Source organism: Mastigoproctus giganteus, chromosome 5, assembly GCF_048544385.1.
Source record: "Mastigoproctus giganteus isolate SK-2022 chromosome 5, ASM4854438v1, whole genome shotgun sequence".
NCBI lineage: Eukaryota > Metazoa > Arthropoda > Arachnida > Uropygi > Thelyphonidae > Mastigoproctus > Mastigoproctus giganteus.
In genome coordinates, this window is record NC_143579.1 from 120,242,401 (window position 1) to 120,268,387 (window position 25,987).

The following is a 25,987-nucleotide window of genomic DNA, read 5'->3' on the forward strand; positions in this document are numbered from 1 at the left end:
TCCTAATATAATATACCTACATGTTAAAGATCAGTTGTCTTAGGAGAAAAGAAAACCCAGTGAGAGAAATTAAATATTAAGGAATGAGATGTTGTCAGGTAGATTTGGACTTGAGGGCCACAAACCATTGCAATACCCATGATTTTTTGTCCCCATTGAGAATCCCTGGTCTAGATCAATTTAATTTAGCTGTATTTCTAGGAGTTGCTTTACCAAGATTTTTCTTCATTTTTTATTATGGTTCTGAGTAGATCCTGTTAAATCAAACATTTTTCACAGGTCAGTCTAGTGCTCTCCTGAATCCAGTCTTTTTAGAACATCTAGTTAGCTTCTAATAACTAGCTTTCCCGATGCTTTCCCTTCTTTGCATTATTAGTACTTGCTGACCCATTTGATTGCTTTGGTGCCATCTTAAAAAAAAAAAAAAAAAGAGAAACTGAAACAAACCACACATAAACTAAAATCAATCATGCAGATACAAAACACTCATAAACAAAATGCAAACCAGAATTGAGTGTTAAACAAAAGTAAACTGAAAACAGCATTGATGAGTGGTGGTAATCCTCTATGTATAGAGCTAAAAGGAACTCCGTGTAAAGCATTTCACAATACCTAAAGAGGAGTTTGATCCTCTATAAACTTCAATTAATTAGGACCTCCTGAGTGGGTGCTCCCTTTCCTATAACAACACCAGATGGGAAGATGCATGAAGTGCATGCAAGAAATAGTACACATGGAAACAGCCTTGATATATATTTTTCTCTTGTAACATTGAATGACCATAGTGTATTTGGAGCCATGGGCACAGGGAACTTGTGCCAGTACAAACAGTCACAGAAAGAAAATTAACACTAATGTAAATTGTTCATGGGTGTGAAAAATAACTTTTGGGATAAAAAGTTCCTTACAATACAAATCCCTTGACCTAAATAAATTAGATTATTTTCTTTGGGGATTCTTGGATGACATTGCTTACAGGAATAATTCACATATCATGGAAGAACTGAAAGGTGAAATCACAGTTACTGAAGAGGACATCTCTTCACCCATTGTTTCTTCAGAAGGATTGTGGAGGATAGCTCTGAAAAAACACCAGTTGGCTGCAGTTTTGGTGAAATTCAGTGAAAATTTGCAAATGGTCTTGGATGCACATAACAAATGTGTTTTTGCATTAATATTGATACTTCATATCTTGCATGTTTATGGACATTAACTCACCAAGTTGCAAATGATAGTGCAATATAACAAAAAATGTAGTTATTCAAAACCTACATACTGTATGATCAAAAGTATTCAGTCACCCTTCCATGAATATTGTGTGGTGTACCAGAAGTTCTCACCTATAGGTGTTGATATACCAATATAAATATCATGAGTCTGCCTAGCAGTAGTAGTAAATTACAAGCCAGTAAATTACAGCTCCTGGACCAGAATTTAGACTTCTAATGTGGGATATTGATTTGACCTATCTGTGCACACAACTGCAACTCATCTGAACCTCTCAAAATCCACCGTGGTGGAGGATGTTATTCATAGATGGAACACCATTAATCAGGAGTGTCTAATATTATTTTTGGCTAGGGGCCAAAACAGATAAAATGTTGGTTGTGGGCCACTTGGGTTCTCACAAGTATCATGTCACAAGCCACAAGAACAGCTACTTACCACTAATTATGCATTTTTCAAAGTAGAATTTAAGTTTTTTTGATTAACATTTATATTTACAATTTAATTTTTTTAAATACAATGATTAAATATGTAAATCCAATATTATTATTATATGAAAGAAATAACATTCTTATTATTTTAATAACAACGCTTTACATGTCTTCTTCAGGAAGATATATAAAACACCATATAGAAAAATTGAATACCTGATATTTTTGATCAAAAAATTAAATATTTTCAGATCATTTAGAAAATACATTTTGTAACGTACTAGCTTCGATCTTGGGGGTGGGGGGGGAATAAGGGAGCATTACACTTTACAGCTACTTATATATATATATACAGGGTGTTTCAGTTAAACGTTTCAGAACTTCTAAGAGGGGTAGGGTACATCCTGACAACTCGAAATCATATAGCAATGTGGGGTCGGAAATGCTTTCCTGAAGCGGTGTTGTACACAGAAGCACCATAAAGAAAAGAGACCGTAAGTGAGAAATCGTTTTAATAATACATGAAAAGAAGCAAAAGGTACATGGATTAAAGTAAGTGTTCGAAGTTTCTTCCACGGGCTACAATGCACGCCTCACATCTCCGACGCATGGACATCCGAACATTCTGGAATACTCCAGGCGAATTTCGAATTTCTTCGGCAGCTACTGCGATTCTTGCAACCAGCTCCTCAGCATTGTCAACAGGGGTGTCATAAACTAGCGATTTCATATGACCCCAGAAATAAAAATCAAGACATGATAGGTCGGGTGACCGAGCAGGCGAACGCACGGGACCACCAAGTCCGATCCACTGTTGACCAAATGTGACATCCAGGTAGTTACGAACATCTCCGCTATAATGGGCAGGGGCTCCATCGTGTTGGAACCACATTGTCTGTTGCGTCGATGCAGAAATCTGTTCATCTCTCAAAAGTTGTGGCAATACTTGCTGCAGAAAGATCAAGTAGATAGGTACGGTTAGACGACACGGTAACAGGTAAGGTCCGATGAGGTGATCTCCCATAATACCGGCCCATACATTGACCGAAAATCGAATCTGTGCTGCACGACGTCGTATTGCATGCGGGTTCTCGACCGCCCAGATATGGTCGTTATGCGTGTTGAAAATTCCTTCCCTTGTGAAGGATGCCTCATCGGAAAACAACACTTCAGCAGGAAAAAGGGGATTTGTAGCACATTTTCCAAGGTACCACTGTGCGAAAGCAATACGAGGTACATAATCCTCCAGTTGCTGTGTCTGGACACGCTGCACGTGAAACGGATGCATGTCTTGTTCTCGGAGAATCCTCCAGACGCCGCAATGGGAAACCCCAAGTGCGTTTGCTAGACTTCGTGTACTCGTTCTTGGATTCCCCTGTACATGCTGCAGCACATTCTGTTCGACGGCTGGAGTCCGTGCTGTTCTTACCCTGTCCCTGTCAGCTCTTTCAAATGAACCTCTCTCAGCTAACCTCTGGTGCAGTCTTGCAAAGAAATTATGACTGGGAATACGCCTCGTCGGATATCGTTCCGCATACAAACGCTGTGCGGCTGGCCCACTACAATTTGCAGCCCCGTACGCCAAATGCATATCGGCTAACTCTGCGTTCGTGTAATCATCCATCCTACTAACTTGGCGTTCTTGTTCAAGAAATTCGAAATTCGCCTGGAGTATTCCAGAATGTTCGGATGTCCATGCGTCGGAGATGTGAGGCGTGCATTGTAGCCCGTGGAAGAAACTTCGAACACTTACTTTAATCCATGTACCTTTTTGCTTCTTTTCATGTATTATTAAAACGATTTCTGACTTACGGTCTCTTTTCTTTATGGTGCTTCTGTGTACAACACCGCTTCAGGAAAGCATTTCCGACCCCACATTGCTATATGATTTCGAGTTGTCAGGATGTACCCTACCCCTCTTAGAAGTTCTGAAACGTTTAACTGAAACACCCTGTATATATATATATATATATATATATATATATATATATATATATATAAGGAGCGGTATGAAAGTAATGCCTCCTATTTTTTGCCTCAGAAAACTTAATTCCTGCAACTATGCCCTTTACATCAATTAATCCTCAATAATTAATAAACACTGTTATTTTTCCACAAAGTCACCATTTTCTATGCACTTCCACCATCTCATCTCTGGGTCAGATGCTGTATTCCAGTCCTTTAAAAGGCCTTACTCTTGCTCCAGAGGGCTTTGTGAACACTGTGCTTGAGCTGGTCATCAATCACAAAATGCATTCCATGGAGTGCATCTTTCAGCGGGCTGAAGAGGGGTGATAGAACGTGCAAGATCTGGGCTATGAGAGGGGTGAGGAAGAACAGTGCACCCTGTTCACCACACCAGTCTGTGCACCAATTATGCACAGACTAGTGTGGGGTTGTGCATTGTCGTGGAGAAGAAGAACCTCATTAAGGTTTTTCTCCAGTCGAACTCTACGGATGTGGGCTTTCGACTTTTTCAATGTTTCTGCATATCAGTCTGAGTTGATTGTGGTGCTACGCTCCAAGAAGTCTACAAGCAAGACCCTATCTTTGTCCTAAAACACTGTCACCATGACTTTACCAATAGAAGGTTGTCCTTTGAACTTCTTGCATCGTGAAATTTTTTGATGGTGCCACTCCAACTGTCTGTTCATTTCAGGGTCATAAGGGTGGACCCAGGTTTCATCACCTGTGACTATGCATGGAAGAAAAACCTCTCCTTCACTCTCGTAGCAATGGAGAAGTTCTGTGCAGATGACTTTCTGGGCTTCTTTGTGCTCCTGTGTCAGCATTTTTCGGGACCCACTGGGTACAAACCTTGTTGTAGTCTAGTTCTTTTATGATGGTTATCACAGCAGGTTTCCCTATACGTACTGCATCACACAATTTGTGTGTTGTGGTGCAACGGTCCTCTTTGATCGGTGCATCTATCTTGCTCTTGTTGTCTGTTGTCACTAGCTGGCCGCTTTGGGGCTCGAAACTCTTAAAACTCAAAGTTTCTTACCCAGCGTTCTAACTGTACTCACATCTGTAGTATTGTCACTATAAACATTTCTGAGATGCATATGGATTTCGATAGGCATTGCTTCTTCCTTAGTAAGAAATTCAATCACCACTCTGCTTGATACATATATCTGTAACATCCACCATTTTGAACTATCCGGTTGCACTCATGAGACCGATCATGGCACTGCTCAGTATGGTTAAACTAGAGACTCTAGTGACCATTCAGTGACATGTGAAATGATCTATGGCACCACATTTGGAAGCAAAAAATTAGGAAGCATTTCTTTCATACGGGGCGTCATATATGGCAACCACACAATATGGATAAATTGGCTGCATGTGGCCTATACACCATCAGTTTGGCAATGCTTTACCATAGATGATGCTTTGATACCTTAACAAAAAGAAAAAAGATCTGGATAGCTCATGTTACAAGAATCATAAAGATGGTAGTTTTTGCCTCAAGCTTGTCATCTATGAAAAACATTACAATGTAGGTCAAACAGGCCACAGGAATATCCATCAGTGTTAATTTTTTTTTTTTTTTTTTTTTTTATCAACAATATAAAATTGCATTTTGATTGGTGTCATTTCTGATATTCTGGGATTCTAGAATAGTGGCAAATCTTGATGCACAATGTTTCATTCTGTTGGATTTGGATGTGGAGAATGCTTAGAGAGCACTTCCTCTTGGAGTTGTTGTCTGAACTGTAAAGTTTGATAGAGGCTACTTGGTATGTGGCTGCTTCATCTGATTCTGACTATGTTCATTGGTAACATGCCTTCAGGACCTTGGACATTTTGGATCATTATGTGCTACCTATACCATGGCAGTAATACCCCTGTTGGTATCAGCATGTGAATGCTCCATGTCATATAGCAAGGGTCATACAGGACTGATTTGTGAACAAAGATATTGACGTTGGACTGGCCAGCTCAGAGCCTGGACCTTAGCCCCAGTGAACACCTATGGGATGAATTGGAGTGTCAGGGTAGGCTATGGACAGAATAGCATTCTTTCCCTGCTGCTTTTTTGTTAAAAGTATGCCGCAAGAATGTTTACATTATGCAATCAAAAGTAGCCGACTATATATAATGGGGGCACCTCCATAGCCAAGTGGGCAGGAGCAGCAGTGCGTAGCACATGCTTCTTGATTAGACCGGGTTTCGAGCCCATGACCACCAAATACGGAGGATGTGGAAAGGTCAGAGAATGACCACCGCATATCCCCCCCAGAGCAATATGGCCTTAGTTGCTAATGCTCCTAAAAACCAAATAATAACAACATATATAATGGGTTTTTGAATTAAAAGCTTTTTTGTAACTACCTGTGTGTGCAGCTTGTTCATATACATTGGTTATATAGTGTTTGAGTATATCACTGTTTTTTTGTGTTGATTTCAGCATTCATAATCATGTATCTTGCTTCCTTACAGGTATGAGTCCATTGCAGTTTTTTATGGTTCATGCAGGGACAGAGGTAGAGTCTCTCTTCATCCTGCTGGTAGTGTCAATGGAGAAAGTGATTCTGGTGATCAACCATTCCAGAGCATCAGATTACTGATTCAAGCAGTAAAAGGGAGTCAGGTATGTATCATTTAATATATACTATAAAGGGTGTAACTATAAACACATTGTAGCTATCACACCTTTTTCTTGGGAAGGAGCAGCAGTGCATAGCACATGCTTCTTGATTAGACCGGGGTTCGAGCCCGTCACCACCAAATACGGAGGATGCGGAAAGGTCAGGGAATGATTACCGCATATCCCAGAGCAATATGGCCTTAGTTGCTAATGCTCCTAAAAAAAAAAAAAAAAAAAAAAAAAACCAAATAACAAATAACACCTTTTTCTTTGCTTCAAAGGGATCTGAAGGGAGGGTAGGATTTTGCTGGTTAACTACCTGGGAGACTGTGTGAACTTCCCTGCTGGGCCTCTGTCACCTTGGCTCATTGCCGAGGTCCCACTACCAGCTCTCCTAACTCTTGTGTTGTATCTAAAGATAAAATAGTTGGTGTTGTTTCTCATTGCCTTCCCTAGCTAATATCAAATATCAGTCAATCCCTAGCCATCCATAATTTGGGTGAAAAAGTACACTGACAGAGAAAGGCAGACTCTTATTGCAAAAATAAAAATAACAAGAGCCAGAAGCAGAAGGGAATCGCCAAGAAAAAAAAAATTATATGATGTGATATCCATCTTAGGGCCCTGGGTATATTATTTTGTTTTATTTTAATAGAATAAAATAGGCTTCATGGAGGAACATATTTCATTATATGAAACTTTCATAATTTGAATATCACTCAAATTATTTTTAAAAGAACCATTGTTTATTAATTTTTTTTTATATTCAGAAGTAGTAATGTCCGCTTTATTTTACTTAAATTTAACTTCAAAATCAGTAATAAAGAACTAAAATGATAAGGTATGTAAATAATTTGTCAGTGACTATTTTGAAAGCATATTTCATATGTAAGATGCAGTATCCTATAAAATAAGATTAATAAACAACACATTCAAAAATACAGCATAGCAGGTTTATTATAGTCTTGGCTTCAATTTTTATTTAATTGTGTATTTGCTGTGTAAATTGAACCTCTTTTGCTTTTATGGTTATCATTTCCATATTGTGTAGCAGTAATTGTAGATAAATGCGCATTAAGAAACACAATCTACTTTTTAATTCAATTATTTCTGCTATTTCTTTTATACGTTTTACAGTTTATTACAGTCCACAGCAAAATGCAAAGAAATCAGGAAATGTATACCAAAACCCATAGGCAAAGGTGGTATTGTGAGATAATTTTTATCCATATTATGAATGTATATTGTGGGGGGAGTAATTACATAATCGAGCCATTCCCTGTTGCATGTTTAGTGTGAATTGCCCTGTTGCCCATTTAATACTGAAGTGGAAACTGTAAATTAGTTTCTGCTGCTATATAACCCCAGAAGCAGAACAAGATCCTTATGCTGTTACCAAAAACATAACTTTTGACAAATTTGACAAAACTGTTTTCACTTTAATTCTTCTTTTTCTAACCTGAAGCGTCGACTGGGCTAGCTGGGTGGGTAAAGTGCCTGCCTGGCATCCCAAAGGTCGTGGGTTCGAATCCTGCCTCGCTTGGATCAGAGTAGAAAAATGTAAAAACCTTGGGAGGTGCAATATGGCCACAGAAGCCGATGCAACAACTACCAAAAAAAAAAAAAAAAAAAACCCTAACCCAAAGCATGTATCCAAGTTTAGAATTTTATATCTGGCATGTAAGTTGAAATTTTTTTTTTTTTTTTTGCTTGAATGATTGCCTTATATGTTGAAATGTACTCTAATACAGTGGATTCTGGTTATTTGGGCCACCGGTTAATCGGGGCAGCCGTTTATTTGGGACAAATCTTAAAAAACAGAAACCAATCGAGAAAATAGCCAGGGTTTACTTCACTTAATTGGGACAGCATTCCGTTTAATCGGGGCAGGAGACCACAGCATTGGAGATTACCCTACGATTGTCTCCGATGGTACCACGTGGTTCGGTCGAAATTCTGGAGGTGACAACCATAAAACAATAAAAACAATTAGCAGTCACCTGTTTATTGGGCTTTTGTGTTAGTGAAATCTATCATAAACGGAGAGTAAACTCGATCTTACTGAATTTGCAATAATACTGACAGCTGGAATTCTGTGTGGGTTATTATGGTGAAATGTGTTTACACTTCCATGGAATCTTCAATCATATAAAAAAATTAATTTTCAGAATCTTCTCTTCATCGCTGTTTTTAAAGCTTTGTAACTCATTATTCCGCTCTCACTTGCACGTATTGTGCTACTTTAAATTTGTGTGTGCCGTGTTCTTTGTTATTGATTGCTTATCTTTTTACTGTTTTGAATTTTAACCTCCACCCACAAATGTCAATGAACAGAAATGTCAACTAGTTCGTATGTACATATTACAGTACGTATTAATTATTCCGATTATCACGTATATTCTTCCGATTTTCACATATCATTTAATTTTTTAATTGGTAAGGTAATAAAGGGTAAATTTGTGTTTAATATCTTTACTTTTATAGCCTGTGGATAATATTCCTCATATTTTCTCTAATTAGAATTGCTGTTTAATAGAATTAAAATTCAATTCGTAAAAGTGATCACAATGACCGGTGCTTACTACACATCGTATAGTGAACGGTTCTTTACTATGGTGAGTTCGTCGTAATGTGATTTGATTGTACAGTGACCTAATTGTAAAGGGGGGGGTACATTGTATTTTTAACTATTTATGTGAAACTTCGGATAATTGGGGCAGCCGCTTAATCGGGCCAAAATGCACTAGTCCTGATGTGCCCCAAATAACCGGAATGGACTGCATTATTAGTTTTTACATGTTATTTTAATTTTTAACATTTAACTTTATTTTTTGAATATTAATCCAAAAATTAAATTTTAAAATGCAATTTAAAATATTTTAGATTCCACTAAGTGCAATAGGATTACTAATTCTAATGTTTTTTTGTTGAAATGGAATGCATATAGGAATATTTATTCCAATAAGCAAACCATTTCTTCTCTTTCATTTTTTAGATGCGTGTGGTATGAAAAGGTCCAGTACATTTAAAGTTGGACCTTCTGCATTTCCCACAGTCCTATAAATGTAGAGAATCTGACTCTGGATTGTTTCCTACATCTTTATATAATTTGTTCTATACATAGCTAATTGAAACATTCTCAACTATTTTTTTGGTTTGGTATTTGATCAGAGCTAATTACTGCAAATTACCATTACAAGGAATAGGTAACTTGATTCAGTATTGTTCTTTCTAAATCTGTTGCATAGCGAGCAACTTTTCTATTTAACCATTTAGTATTAGTAGCGGTAAACATTGCAAAAAACAAATGTCTATAGCATCAGGGGAAAAAAAATTCCCATATCACATGTCTATCCCTTCTAACAGTTTGTCTAGTCCTTCCTTGAATTTATTCAAACTATGCACCTGTACAAATCCAGGTGGGAGTTTGTTCCAACAATCAACTACCCACTTTTTTTTTTTTTTTTTTTTTGATTTGGTAGTTGTTGGCGCATCGGCTTCTGTGGCCATATTGCACCTCCCAAGGTTTTTGCAGTACTTTGATCCAAGCCCGAGGCGGGAATCGAACCCGCGACCTTTGGGTTGCTGGGCAGGTACTTTACCCACTCGGCTAGCCCGGTCGGCAACTACCCACTGGCTGAAGGCAAATTTCCATATGTCGACCCCTGTAGCCATTCTTCCACAGGTTGAATTTATGTATGTAGTCTGAGCAAGAGGAAGGATTCCATCAGCATTGAGCTTATTCAATCCATTCAAAGCCTCAAACACCTCATTCATATTTCCTCTTAGGTACCTGGACTCCAGGTGTTGCAGTTTTCAGAACTAAAGTCTTTCCTGGTAAGAGGAACTTTTTGTTCCTCTCACTAACCTCATTCTTCTCTGTGCCCTTTCCGACAGATCCATGTCCTTCCTAAAATGAGGACCCCAGACCTGTATATGCTACTCAAAATGTGGTCTGACCATTGCTTTATACAATTGATTAATCACCTCCTTATACCTGCTGACAAACTTCATTCCTATATATCTTTGACAAAATCCCATGAGTTGACCAGGCAGCTTGTGTGCACTGCTCAGAGGACTTCATATCTGCAAATTACTGACTTTTGCATTCTCCACTGACCCGAGTGTGGTATCACATAGTTTGTATGTAAATCTAGGATTACTGTTCTCCATATGAAGTACGCACCATTTCTCAATATTCTTCAGTTGCCACTTCTAACCATCTGCCTAATATTTTAGACCTTGTTTCAGTAGCATACTCTGAGTACATACCCTGCCAACCTTCATATCATCTACAAACTTAGACATAAACCTGATATGTCTTCATCAGTATCGTTAATAAATATAGAAAACAACAGTGGATCCAGCACTGAACATTAGGGAACTCAGCTAATAACATCAGTCCAAGAAGAGCAGTGCCCATTGATCCCCTGTCTTTTCTCACTCAACCATCTCTTCATCTATAGCAGGGGTGGCCAACTTAATTTGTGATGCGATCTACTTTTTTTCTTCAAAATGTGCCGCGATCTACCATCTCAAGAATTTCATTGCACATGGTTAAAAAAGTTAATCAACACATATTGAAAATTGTTTATAAATTTTAAAATTAAATACAATTCAGAATTCTTATTTTAAATTAACATATGTTTAAATTTTTAATTTATGTGAAGTTTGTGTATTCATGTCATCTACCAAGCTTTCAAAATCGGGGATATATGTGATAAGGCCAATGTAAAGAATCTTCTGTATGCAAGTCCGTAAGAGTACAGCGATTCTTCGTCTTTGTTTGTTTCAAATACAAGAAGACCGATTCACAAAACAGGAATTTCAAAAGTTGACATTTTTTTTACATTTGGGTACTTCTCTTGGCAAACATATTTCCAAAAGTCTTTTTGTGATGGTCTGGCTTTTAGGAAGATATCTTTTTGAAATGTAATAATATCATTTTCAAGTAATATTTTCTCCATGTAAAAAATCTCAGCATTTTTTTTTTTTTTTTTTTTTTCTCCTGCAATTTGTTTCGTATCTAAGTCGACATTAAATGGATAAGAAATATATTGAACAATGTTTCTTCAATTGTTTTAAAAACGCTGAATCTGGTTTCAAAATTATCCACAACTTTCTCAATTTCAGAAACATATTTCTCACTATTAAATTCAAAAACAGGATATCACATCTGGTGAGTATGGGCTCGGCACACCCAGGGTCCTGAGCTGGATATTATCATTCTTCTCTTTCTTGGTGATTTCCTTCTACTTCTCTCTCTCTCTCTCTCTCTCTCTCTCTCAGGGTAAATTTTTTTTTGGCTGGTGCAGCATAAGCCTCAGGTTTCCTTGCAGCATATGGCTAATAATAATAATAAATAATATTTCTGCAAATGATCTTGCATATTTGCAAAATGATCAAATTTTTTTCTTTGAGATCCTTAGCCATTGCCAAAAACTGATAAATATATATATATATATATATATGTGCAGAAATACTACTAATCATGTCACCCACATTTTTATTTTTTCCCTGTAATTTCAAATTCAGATCACTTAATGTACTGGTAAATTCTGCCAAAAAAGCCAGATCACACAACCACTCCATATATTGTAGCTGCTGATAATCATCTCTCCTTTGATCAACAATTTTTTTTTAATTTCATTCAGTAAATTTCGAAATCTCTGTAGAAACTTACTCCGACTCACTCACCTAACATCTGTGTATAATATCAGATCTGGTTCATTTTAATCGAGTTGCATTTTGAAATGTCTCCTTTGAAGAGATTGTCCTCTGATGGAATTCACGATTTCGAAAGCTATGTCCATAACACTTTTAGTATTTAATCTTTTGCTGGCTAACACTTGTTGGTGGATGATACAGTGGTAACAAAAAAATCTGGGAATTCATCATCCTTTTGGCACAATGCAATGAATCCATTAAGATGCCCCGTTATTGCTTTAGCTCCATCTGTTGTTATTGATACGAGCTTAAATAGTGGTAATTTAATTTTTTCAATAAAATTTTTGAATGTTTTAAATATATCAAGACCTCTAGTTCTTTCTTTTAACGAAACCATACCCACCAGTTCTTCTCTAGTGGCAGAATCATCGAAAACCATACAAATAAAAATGAGCAATTGAGCTCTATCACTGACATCTGTAGATTCATCCAGTTGTAAAGAAAAGGATACACAATGAGCAATATTAGCACGCAATTGTTTGCTCACATTTTTACTCATTTTTTGATGCGTTGCATCACAGTATTTCGAGTTAATTGCAGATCTTGAAGAGCACTTCTAATTTCATTTTTGTTCTTAAAATCTTCAAAAAGAGAATGCATTTTTTTGCAAGAAGATGACTCACTTTAAATGATGTTACAGTTACTGCTTTAGATTGTAAATTAGGTGTCACGAAGAAATTTTGTTGTGCGAATAATCTGGATTTAAGTTATTTTAATTTATTTTTTATAAGGTCACTATTAGGCGAAAAATTCAATTGGCATTTACCATGGAGTGCGCTGAAGTGCCATTCAAAATTTCCTTTTTTGGGTATAGCCACGGATGCATTGCAAATCAAACAGTAACATTTTTCTTTTATCATTACAAAAATGATTCTAGTTCCCACTCTTGATGAAAATGATATGTTTTTATGTTTTTTGTAGTATTCATTTTAAATCAAAGGGTATTAAATTAGTGTATAAGTACTGTCCCGTTATTAATATTAAGTAAGCTAAATAAGAATTCGACACATACACTATACTCTCCACAACGTAACTGCATGAATTTTCACAAGAGAAGCCTAATAGCTGCGCGGCAACAAGAGTAGTCACGTGGTTCAATGGATTTGTAATAAACGTATGCAGTGGAGTGCATAATAATAACAACATTTAGATTTTGACTGATTTAGTCACGTGGTTCAATGGATTTGTAATAAACGTATACAGTGGAGTGCATAATAATAACAACATTTAGATTTTGACTGATCTATTTATTTTTTATATATTTAAAATTGGTATTGAAGTGATTGATCGAAATTAAAGCCGTGCTCGACTTGTTGGCCACCCCCGATCTATAGTAATAACTTGCCCTTAATGTCACTGTTCTGATTTGTATATAGCAGTCTTTTATGTGTAACAGGATCAAAAGCTCTTCTAAAATCTAAGTATATGATGTCAAAATTATTTTGTGTATTCAGTTCCTTTGTTACTGTCATAGTATCTAATCAGATTGTTCAGGCAAGATTGCCCCTTAACAAATCCATGTTGTGATTGCAGTATAACTGCATTCCTATCTAGATGGTCATGCATTACTTCTTTAAATAGGGTGGCCAAACCACGGCACACATGCCACTTGTGAATCATACAGCTCTTGTTAGTAGCTGATCTCCCAATGTGAAAAAAGAAAGTTAAAAAATATATATAGTCAATTTGAAAATCAGAAATGATGCTACACCCATACAGCAGAACTTTCTAAAATTGCATTGCCAAAATTTGGAATCATCATATCAGCATTGTTTTACTCTGCATTCCTTTTCACTGCATATATTTATGAAAATGATTGATTGAAATATAATCATTGATTTAAGTGATTTCCTTTGTTTGGCCCAAAACAAAGGAAGTCACTTATTATTATTATTAGCCATAAGGTGCAAGGAAGCCTGAGGCTTATACTGCACCAGCCAAAAAATAAAATTTGATTTACCTGTGACAGAGAGAGAGAGAGAGAGAGAGGGAGAGGGGGGGGGGTAAAAGGAAATCACCAAGAAAGAGAAGAATGATGATATCTGGCATTAGCATTAGTAGAGGCATATGATGCAAGAAAATAAATAAATAAATTTTCTGTTTATACTCCGGGATGACCAAACGGTCAGAGGAGTTCACAAGATAGACAGAATACAAGAAACAGCACCGTATTCAGCAGTCACGGGCTTGAACCCCGGTCACTCAAGGCACGTGTACTTATGCACCAGCGCGCCTGACCAAGAAAGCAAGCTTATGCAGCATCAGCCAAAAAAAAAAAAAACTGCTACCATTTCACCCCTCCATTCGTTCCAAATACCTGTCCAGCTCAGCCTTAAATTTATTTAGGCTGTCAACTTCCATAACAAAGGATGGAAGTCTGTTCCACCAACCAACTACCCACTGGCTAAAGGCATGTGCATAACATGTCAGCATCAAAAAAAGTAAATGCTTTTTACCAGAAATTATGGTGCAGTATCAATGTGACGAGAACCTTATTTAGTGGCTCATTATACTATCTTTCAGTTTTAGTTTAGTACAGCTGAGTAGAGGTGCTAGTGAAAATTTCTCACGACATCGATGGTATGAAATTAAAATTTAACTTTAATAAAAATTAAATTTTAATTTATTTTATAAATGTAAAACTTTATTACAAGCAATAAGAATAAAATTACTTCATGTAATCAGTGTGAAGGTTTGATACCACTAGGCATTGATCATAATGGGGAAATATTGATTCCAGCAGCTTCTGGACTCCCTACACGGCCCATGACACATTTCTGATATAGGTGGTATGCTGCAGGAAAAGATTGACTACCCCGTCTTTAACCATTGACCCATTATTTTGCTTGGAACAGAAGTCAAGCTAACAGCTCTGTAATTACTCATGCCACCTTTTTATCCTCCTTTGTGAACTAGGGATACATTCACACATCTTCAGTGCACTTGACCCCCACCCCCATCCCCACCAAAGGATGCTCTTGTAATCATCGTTTGGTTACCACTTTTGTTGCCTAAATAGTATGAATGTTATTCCTCATTAGCCTTTGCTGTTGATCTAGCTTCTTTTTTTTTTACGGTAATTCAAGAGTTCAGCTGGAATTTAATGCCAACAATGTTTTAAAATCTATTTATTTGGGCATTTCTTAATAAATTAATTATCTCTCCATCTATTTGTATGATGGTTTTAAAGTAGTCTTTCTTCAAATAGATCTCCACTCATCAAAATTGATAACCAGCAAAATACATTAGCATTAGTTGAGGCATACAATGCAAGAAAGCAAGCTTATACAGTATAAGCCAAAAAAAATAAAAAAAAAAGACCCTTCCCATTTCACCCATCCATTTGCTCCAAATGTTTGTCTAATTCTGCCTTGAATTTATTCAAGCTGTCAACTTTTACAATGACAGATGGAAGTTTCTTCCAGCAATCAACCACCCGCAGGGTAAAGGCAAATTTCTGCACATCTATTCTACACTGTTTTTTCCTCAATTTGAATTTACATCCCCTCAGGCAGTCAGTCTAGGCAAGAGAAAGATTAGCATTAGTAGAGGCATATGATGCAAGAAAGCAAGCTTATGCAGCATCAGCCAAAAAAAAAAAAAAAAACCTTTCCACTTCACCCCTCCGTACATTCGAAATACCTGTCCAGCTGAGCCTTAAATTTATTTAGGCTATCAACTTCCACAACAAGGGATGGAAGTCTGTTCCACCAACCAACTACCCAGCTGGCTAAAGGCAAATTTCTGCACATCTATCCTACATCTGTCTTTCCTCAACTTGAATTTATGCCTTCTCAGGTGATTATTCTGAGCAGGAGGCAGTATCCCATCAGCATTGAGCATGCTCAAACCATTCAAGGCTTTGTACACCTCAATCAGATCACCTTGCCGGTGCCTACTCTCCAGACACTGTAATTTGCAAAACTTAAGCCTTTCTTCATAAGAGCAACCCTTCGTTCCATTCACTAACCTTGTTGCCCTTCTCTGTACTCGTTCCAGCAGCTCTACATCCTTCTTAAAATGAGGCCTAGAGACCTGTATACAGTACTCAAGGTGCGGCCTGACCATTGCCTTATAGAAAGGGAATAATCACCTCCTTATCCCTGCTAGAAAAATTCCTGTATATCATTGACAAGACACCATGAGTTACTCTTGCAGCCCGTCTGCACTGCTCAGAAAACTTCATATCTGCCTGCACAATTACCCCCAGGTACTTTTCATTCTCTACCACTATCAGTGTAGTACCACAGAGTTGATACGTTGCTCTGGGGTTGCTATTTCCCATATGTAGTACTTTACATTTGTCAATGTTAAACTTCATTTGCCACCTCTCAGCCTATCTGCTTAACCTTTCCAAATCCTGTTGTAGCAGCATAGCGTCAGTAGCATCCTTAACACCCCTGCTAACCTTTGTATCGTCTGCAAACTTGGACATTAAGCTTGATATACCATCATCAATATTATTTATAAATACAGAAAACAATAATGGACCCAACACTGAACCCTGAGGGACTCCACTAACAACATTAGTCCACGATGAACAGTGTCCATTAATTACCACTCTCTGTATACTGTCAGCATTGAGCTTGCTCAAACCATTCAAGCCTTATACACCTAAATCAGTTCACCTCGCAGGCACCTAGTCTCCAGACACTGCAAACGTAAGCCTTGGTAAGAGCAAATCTTTGTTCCATTCAACAGTCTCCTTGCCCTTCTCTGTACTTGTTCCAGAAATTCTACATCCTTACTGAAATGTGGCCTCTAGACCTGTATACAATACTCAAGGTGTGGCCTGACCATTGCCTTATACATAGAGATAATCACCTCCTTATCCCTGCTAGCAAAATTCCTGTATATCATCAACAAGACAATAGGACGTGCTCTGGAACCCTGTCCACACTGCTCAGAAAACTTCATATCTGACTGCACAATTACCTCCAGGTCTTTTTCATTCTCTACCGCCCTGAGTGTAGTACGACACAATTGATACATTACTCTGCGTTTACTGCTACCCATATGCAGAACTTTACATTTGTCAATGTTAAACTTCAGTTGCCACCTCTCAGTCTATATCCTCAACCTTTCTAAATCCTGTTGCAGCATCATACTGTAATTAACAATACTACCAACCTTCATATCGTTAGCAGACTTGGACATTAAGCCTTCATCAATGTCATTAATAAATACAGAAAACAACAGTGAACCCAACACCGAACGCTGGGGGACTCCACTGATAACATTAATCCATGAAGAGCAGGGTCCATTGATTGGACCCTGCTCTTCATGGACCCTCTCTCTTCTCTCACTCAACCATTACTTTAATCATAGCAGCAATTTGCCCCTAATGCCATTGCTCCAATTTGTACAGTAGTTTTCCATGTGCAACAGTATCAAAAGCTTTCCTGAAATCCAAGTATCATCAAAATTATTTTATGCATCCCATTCCTTTGTGACCACATCATAAAGGTAAAAAAAAGGTAAAGTGCAGCTATTATCAACCCACTGCAGGATGGAATCCTCCTCAACAATTAATGCTGAGGGAAATGGACCATAATCTGCCACGCTGGTACAGTTCGGGCGACCGTATTCAGCAGTCAGGGGCTTGAACCCTGGTCTACTCAAAGAGCGTGGTGTGCTACTGCACTCCTGCTCCTGACCCACCTCAACGTGGGCACCTGTACATGGTGAGGGGACCTCCCAGTGATGCTGCTTGGTTTCCAGATTAGCATCACTGGGATCCAACGCCCACAGCCCAGGTTCCAGGCTTACATCAATGGAATCCGGCGTGTTTGCCGTGCGCTGCGACCCGTGAAAATTCGGAAAGGGGGATCCTGGTGGTTGAGGGGCCCAGCTTCAATACACCACTTTGGCCCCTGCTTCGACAAGACGGGTGGTCCTGGAAGGCCCGGCTAGGATCAATCGGCTAGTAGGCTCGCCTGCGAGGGTCAACCGTGTCAATGCCACGCCCCTACCCTCATGGTCCGAGGGACAGGATTCTGGCTGGCGGCGGTGCGGGTATAGTGTCTGGGTAGCCCTGGCGTTCCACTCCCGAGCGCATTTATTGCATGCCGGGTAGTGGGCGTCCCTTTGGGCTCCCTGGTGGGTGGGGAGCCCAGGCACTGAACAATTTAAAAAACTCAATGAATCCCGTTAAACTTATTTCTTCAGGGGCCCCAACCCGGTCCCTATCTGAAAACAACGACACAGATACAGATAGCATTATTGCTAAAAAGAGGCAGCGAACCGAATTACCATCAGGGCCAGTCCCAAGGTTCTTAATCATGCATTCTACCAATGAGACACCGATTGGTAAAATGTCGCCCTTTTTTTATTCAAAAAGGGTTAGATGGGTTAGCAGGTTCTCCCAAATCAGTTAAGCGGCTCCGTTCTGGAGACCTCTTAATTGAAACTAATAATGACAGGCAATCTGAACATCTACTCCGAACAACATCAATTGGAGGAATCCCTATAACAGTGACACCACACAGAACACTCAATTCATCGAGAGGTGTCATTTCGGAGTGGGACCTTCTCGACGTAACAGAGGAGGAAATCTGCTCCGAATTAAAACCACAGGGAGTCATTGCCGTCAAGAGAATCACTGCGCGAAGGGATGGAAAAATTGTTAAAACCAGGAGCGTTATCCTGACTTTTAACTCTTCTAAACCTCCTGACGAGATTAAAGCTGGATACATCAACTGTTCAGTGCGTCCATACGTACCGAACCCTTTACGGTGTTTTAAATGCCAAAAGTATGGACATTCTCAAATGGCCTGCCGTGGAGTCCTTGCATGCGCTCGATGCGGTGCAAAGAACCACGAAACAACAGCATGTTCAGCCGCAAAACCCACCTGTATTAACTGTGAAGGCAAACACCCAGCCTATTCACGAGCATGCCAGAGGTGGAAAGAAGAAAAATAAATTCAACGGCTGAAGGCAGAGCTAAATATATCATACCAGGAGGCAAGGAAATCGGTCAAACCCCTGAATATCAATAAACCTACCTACGCCCAGAAGGTAGCAGGGAGATGTTCCGTCGGAACTCAGACGGACATGACCATTCCTCCAAAGGAGTCTTTCACTCCCATTGCGCGATACCTTTTAAGTTCTCAAAAACCTGCACAGAAGGACCAATCAGCTGCCACTCCCATATCGGTACCTCCTAACGCTCCACAAGTAACAAAGGTTACTATGAAAGAAAAGAATAAGAAAGGGGAAGTCCCCCCTAGTACCCAAGATAAGATGGATGTCGAGCAGAAGGAGGTACCCGAAGATTCAGTCTTGGAACTCTTTGCGAAGGAAGAAATGGACACGGGACAGCGTCCATTCTTCCCCAAAAAAGATAAATCCAAGACTGAAAAAGTAAGCCCTCAGCACCTCGGAAGCCGCCTGATGGACCCACCAAGCCAAAATAATGGCTAAATTCCTACAATGGAATTGTCGTAGATTCCGGCGAAATATTGATGACATCAAGGCCCTCCTGCAAAAGCACGAGCCAGTTTGCTTTTGCTTGCAGGAGACATATCTAAAGGCAAATGATGATCCCACCATGCACAACATCACATTTTTTCAAAAGGATAGAATTGCGGATGGCCCTGTACATGGGGGAGTGGCTATCCTTGTGGGTAACCAGACCCCAGTGCAGCCCTTGCTAATTACAACCAGCATAGAGGCTGTTGCAATTCGCCTTTCAGTGGGTTTTTTATTAACTGTGTGCTCCATTTATTTGCCACCTGGGACTGACATCTCCCAGGCAGACCTTGATGATCTTCTTACGCAGCTGCCTCCTCCTTTCTTACTTCTCGGGGATTTTAACGGACATAACACCCTGTGGGGTAGTGCTAACATCAACGAAGGGGACGAGTTATAGAGCGTATGCTCAATGACCTTTCCCCTTCTAAATACTGGAACAAACACCTTCTTCCACATGCCTACCCGTACTTTTTCTGCCATTGATCTCTCTATCTACTCCCCTTCTCTACTCCCTTCACTCACTTGGGAAGTGGAGGAGAATCCATACGGAAGCGATCACTTCCCCGTGATAACCTTGTTACACAGTGGGAGACCATGTCTTCCTTTTAGGTTACCACGGTGGAAGATTGATCAGGCTGACTGGACTGCCTTCCAACATCAGGCAAATTTTGATCTTAGCACAGTCAGTCAAGAGCCTATCAATGATGCAGTTAAGTACATCACAGAAAATATTGTCCAAGCAGCTGCGAATGCTGTTCCAAAAACATCTGCCCGGTTTCCACCATTTCCTAAACCTTGGTGGAATTCACAATGCACAACAGCAAAAAAGGCTCAAAACAAAGCGTGGGGGATATTTTGCCGATATCCTACCACGACCAACCTTATAGCCTTTAAACGTGTACGAGCCAAAGCACGATATATCCGCCGTCAGAGTCAAAAGGAATCGTGGATCCATTTTACATCATCTATTAACCAGTCTACCAACTCTAAGGTAGTCTGGGATAAAATCCGGAAAATGAAGGGAAAATATACATCCCACCCTTCTTCAACCCTAGATTATAATGGATGCGCTATTGTAGATCCAACTGCAATAGCTAATTCTCTTGGGGAAACATTCTCTAACATCTCTGCAACATCTTCGTATTCCCCAGAATTCCTGGTCCTGAAATATAAAATCGAAAAACAGGCACTTAGCTTTAAATCTAAGAGCATTTATCCCTACAACGGGGATTTCACTATTCAGGAACTGAAAAGAGCCCTCGCTCTTTCCAAAGCAAGTGCCGTTGGACCAGATGGCATCCATTATGAAATGATTAAACATCTTTCACCAAAATTTTGTCAGTCATGCAACATGAGGGTTATTGAAAGACAACTGCAGAAAGCCATTGATCGCCTTAATTCCTGGGCACTTGCAAATGGCTTCAGGTTCTCGCCGGAGAAGACCGTTTGTGTACACTTTTGTCGCAAGCGTAATCTTCATCCTGAACCTGAATTAAGGCTCGGACAAAATGTTATTCCAGTAGTGTCAGACACAAAATTCTTGGGACTTGTGTTTGATAAAAAGTTGACCTTTCTCGAACATATTCGTCAACTTCGTACAAAATGCACGAGGGGACTCAATATTCTCCGCTCTCCCTCCTCAACACGTTGGGGAGCAGATCGATGCACCCTACTACGGCTTTACCGTGCACTTGTATGACCCAAATTAGACTACGGGGCCCAGGTATACTCTTCAGCCAGAGACAGTGCCCTTCGATGGCTTGACCCTGTCCATCATCAGGCCATCCGTATCGCTACTGGAGCATATCGCAAATCTCCTGTCCAGAGCTTATACGTCGAAGCAAACGAACCATCTTTATCCCTTCGACGTAAGCAGTTGTCTTTAAACTATGCTTTAAAGTTGAAATCCCTGCCAGACCATCCTACGTGGACATCCGTTTTTGAGCCACGTTGGGAAAACTTGTACAATACACGTAAGACTGCCAACCGACCTTTTGGCATTCGTGCCCAAGAGCTATTCAGAGTTTAACATCATGGTAGACAAGGTTGCACAAACACGAAAAGAAATTCTTCCACCCTGCCATGCTCATCCCCCACCGTGCGACTTTTCCCTTAAGAAATGGGTAAAGTCTGAGACCTCATCATCTGTCTACGAGAAGCTCTACTCTGCACACCAAGCTGAGCACTCAGACTTCCTGCCCATTTATACAGACGGCTCGAAGTCTGAATCGTGCGTAGGATCTGCTGCTGTCTTTCCGGACACTATAATATCTCAGCAGATTCCTCCTGAATCCAGCATATACACTGCAGAGCTGTATGCTATAGAGCTAGCCTTGGATCACATTCGAACTTGTCAATTCCAAAGGTTAATAATATATTCTGACTCTTTGAGTGTATTACAGGCTTTATTATCTCTGAGACACAATTCTCATCCAGTTCTTTGTCGGGTTCAGCAGAAGATACATTCTCTTCATGAATACAAGTTTGATATCCGCTTCTGCTGGATTCCTAGCCACATTGGGATAAAGGGAAATGATTTGGCTGACGCTGCAGCCAAATCAGCAACACCCACTCATAATTGTTGCCTGTCAGTCCCCTATACAGACTACAGGCAAATAATACGCAACAAGATATATTCCCAATGGCAAGAACTATGGCACAGACAGAGAACAAATAAATTATACCAAATAAAGCCTGTAATAGAAACATGGCAGTCTAGTCTGCGCAGGAATCGGAGCAAGGAATTTGTTCTTGCTCGACTAAGCATAGGACACAGTCATTTGACACATTCTTTTCTGCTGAGGGCGGATGACCCTCCTATGTGCGAGTCTTGCAACACCGTTTTAACTCTAAAGCATATTTTAATAGATTGCGTTCATTTTACCCATGTTCGCAATATACATTTTAATGCTTTTACTCATCCGACTGAGCCTTATACACTCAGTCAGATTTTATCAGACAACGACCACGTGTCGGCAGTTTTTAAATTTTTAAAAGCTATTAATATATACACACATATATAAATAACAATTTGACGAAGTAACCTTTTTAAAGGTTACCAGAATTTATCCTTATTGTTATTTTAATCGTTTCTTGGTGCAGTATAACCATAGTTGTTTTTGCGCCAATAAACCCAAAATAAATCAAAAATCAATCAAGCTCCTGACCACTCGGCTATGGAGTCCTTTATAGTATCCATCAAATTGGTCAGACAAGACTTCCCCTTAACAAACCCATGCTGTATCTGAACTATAACTGCAGTCTGGTCTAGATGATCCTGCAGTGCTTCTTTACCCAGTGTCTCCATTAATTTCCCTGGAACAGAAGTTAAACTAAAGTCTGTAATTACTTTTGTCACCCTTTATGAATTGGAAAGAGCAACAGCCTGGAAAGCAAGGTGTTTGGGATTTCTAGCCCTGCTGGCAGTCATCATGGAACAAGTAAATACATGGGTTGTGTTAGAATAACTAAGTATACTGGCATGTTCACTCATTTATAGGAGTATAGTAAATAAATTTGATCAATTTCAGTGCTAATGAAGATATCAAAGGCAGATATTGTTGGTATATCAGAGACATAGCATCACAAAGAGATATGGAATTCAGAATTGGAATTCGGGGAGTACAATGTGCACAGAAAGGACAGAAGGGGAGGAGGGGGGATGCTGTTAGTTATGAAACACAAAATCTAAGGAAGTGCATAGAGTTGACATGGGCAGACAGTGCAATGTTCAGTCAGTTTTGTGTGACATAAGAAATGGAAAAGCAAAGTTGAGAGTAAGAATGTCTTGTAGGCCTAATGACTCTGATGACTACAACAAAGAAGTAGACTGTGCCAGTAAATTAAATTGTCTTATAATGGGGGATTTTAACTTCCCAGATATATACTGGAACTTGTGGATTGGTCACTCACATTAATAAGACTTTTGTGAATTTATTGGTTGATTGTTTTCTACAGCAGCATGATCGGGAGGCAACCAGAGGAAGTAATATTTTTGATCTGATTACCAGCAGTGATTATTCATGCATTAAGAATCTGCAGATAAGGTGAACACAGTGTGCTACTGTGGGATTGACTCAAAAATGTAACTACCAATTAGGGGTAAAGGAAAGGATTTTTGCTTTTGTAAAGCCATCTACAGTTGCCTCAGAGATATTTTCAATTCCATACAGTGAGGTGAGACCAACTGATGATGTTACCAACAGCAAATTCTAAATGGGAAGCATTCAAGGAATTAATCTTGGAAGCCACTAGGCTTTTCATGCCAACTAAGAAATACTGTTCAAGGTTTAGGCCTAAATGGATGTCAGATGAACTAATAAGACTTATGGCATAGAAGAAAAATGTGTGGGACACACATAAATTATCAGAAGACATAAATTATATGAGATAGTTTAATTTCTGTTCCAAGGAAATTAATGGAGGCACTCGTTAAAGAAGAATTGCAGGATCATCTAGACAAGACTTCAGTTATGGCTAGGACGCAGCATGGCTTTGTAAAGGAGAAGTCTTGTCTGACAAATTTTATTGGATACTATGATGTAGTCACAAAGGAACTGGATGCAAAGAATAATTTTGATATCATATATTTGAATCTTAGAAAGGCTTTTGATACTGTTGCACATGGAAGACTGCTGCACAAATTAGAGCAGTGTGGCATTGGAGGCAAATTGCTGCTATGGATAAGAGATGGTTGAGTGGCAGAAGCCAGAGAGTGGTAATCAATGGACACTGCTCATCGTGGACTAATGTTATTAGTGGAGTCTCTCAGGGTTCAGTGTTGGGTCCATTATTGTTTTCGGTATTTATAAATAATATCGATGATGGTATATCAAGCTTAATGTCCAAGTTTGCAGACGATACGAAGGTTGGCAGGGTTGTTAAGGACGTTAATGACAATACACTGCTGCAACAGGATCTAGAAAAGTTGAGCAGATGGGCTGAGAGGTGGCAAATGAAGTTTAAAATTGACAAATGTAAAGTACTACATATGGGAAGCAGTAACACCAGAGTGATGTATTAACTCTGTGGTACTACACTGACAGTGGTAGAGAATGAAAAGGACCTGGGGGTAATTGTGCAGGCAGATATGAAGTTTTCTGAGCAGTGCAGATGGGCTGCAAGAGTAACTCATGGTGTCTTGTCAATGATATACAGGAATTTTTCTAGCAGGGATAAGGAGGTGATTATCCCTTTCTATAAGGCAATGGTCAGGCCGCACCTTGAGTACTGTATACAGGCCTGGAGGCCTCATTTTAAGAAGGATGTAGAGCTGTTGGAATGAGTACAGAGAAGGGCAACAAGATTAGTGAATGGAACAAAGGGTTGCTCTTAAGAAGAAAGGCTTAAATTTTGCAAATTAGTGTCTGGAGACTAGGCACCTGCGAGGTGATCTGATTGAGGTGTATAAAACCTTGAATGGTTTGAGCATGCTCAATGCTGATAGGGTTCTTTCTCTTGCTTAGAATAATCACCTGAGAGGGCATAAATTCAAATTGAGGAAAGACAGATGTAGGATAGATGTGTGGAAGTTTGCCTTTAGCCAGCGGGTAGTTGGTTGGTGGAACAGACTTCCATCCTTTGTTGTGGAAGTTGATAGCCTAAATAAATTTAAGGCTGAGCTGGACAGGTATTTGGAACGAATGGAGGGGTGAAATGGTAGTTGTTTTTTTTTTTTTTTTTTGTTTTGGCTGATGCTGCATAAGTTTGCTTTCTTGTATCATATGCCTCTACTAATGCTAATGCTAAAATAGTAAAGCCTTCTTTATATATGTAAGCTCTAGAAGGAAGCGGACGAATCAGATTTGTCCAATGGATATTGATGATTCGATTGTTGTGGATTCTGCTGAGGTAGCTGACAAACTTTTTTTTTTTGCATATACTTTCACACATGAGAAATTCTGTATGGAAGAGTAGCACAGAAGCTTATCAAATGCTGACAGGGAGTTAAATGGTTTTGTAATAACTGAGAGCAAATTGGAGGAGAAATTGCTGAAGTTAAACATAAGGAAGGCACCTGGGGTGGATGTGGAAGGGAGTTAAATGATTTTGTGCTAACTGAGAGCAAATTGGAGGAGAAATTGCTGAAGTTAAACATAAGGAAGGCACCTGGGTGGATGTGGAAGGGATTTAAATGATTTTGTGATAACTGAGAGCAAATTGGAGGAGAAATTGCTGAAGTTAACCATAAGGAAGGCATCATAAGGGGTGGATGTGATCTATCCAGTTATATTAAAGGAGGCAGCAAAGGAAGTAAGTACATCCTTAGCCACGATTATGAGGGCATCCATGAACTCAGGGGAGGTCCCCACAGATTCGAGATGTGCAAATGTATCCTCAGTTCACAAAGGGAGGTCGAAAGGTGACACGAGTAATTACAGAACTGTTAGTTTAACTTCTGTTGCAGGGAAAATAATGGCATCACTGGTTTGTTAAGGGGAAGTCTTGTCTGACCAATTTGTTTGGATACTATGATATGGTCACAAAGGAACTGGATGCAAAATATAATTTTGATATCATATAGTCATTCCTCATATAG

The 25,987-nt window shown here is 39.3% G+C and overlaps 1 protein-coding gene across 1 annotated transcript in view; it reads left to right on the forward strand.

Annotated features, from left to right (window-relative positions):
* Positions 1 to 25,987, forward strand: part of Hr96 (Nuclear hormone receptor HR96) — a 120,265-nt gene that overhangs the window by 53,166 nt on the left and 41,112 nt on the right. Inside the window, exon 3 of the mRNA XM_090373429.1 lies at positions 6,102 to 6,252. The gene's annotated coding sequence lies outside the window, so the exon portion shown is untranslated. The remainder of the gene's footprint in view (positions 1 to 6,101; positions 6,253 to 25,987) is intronic.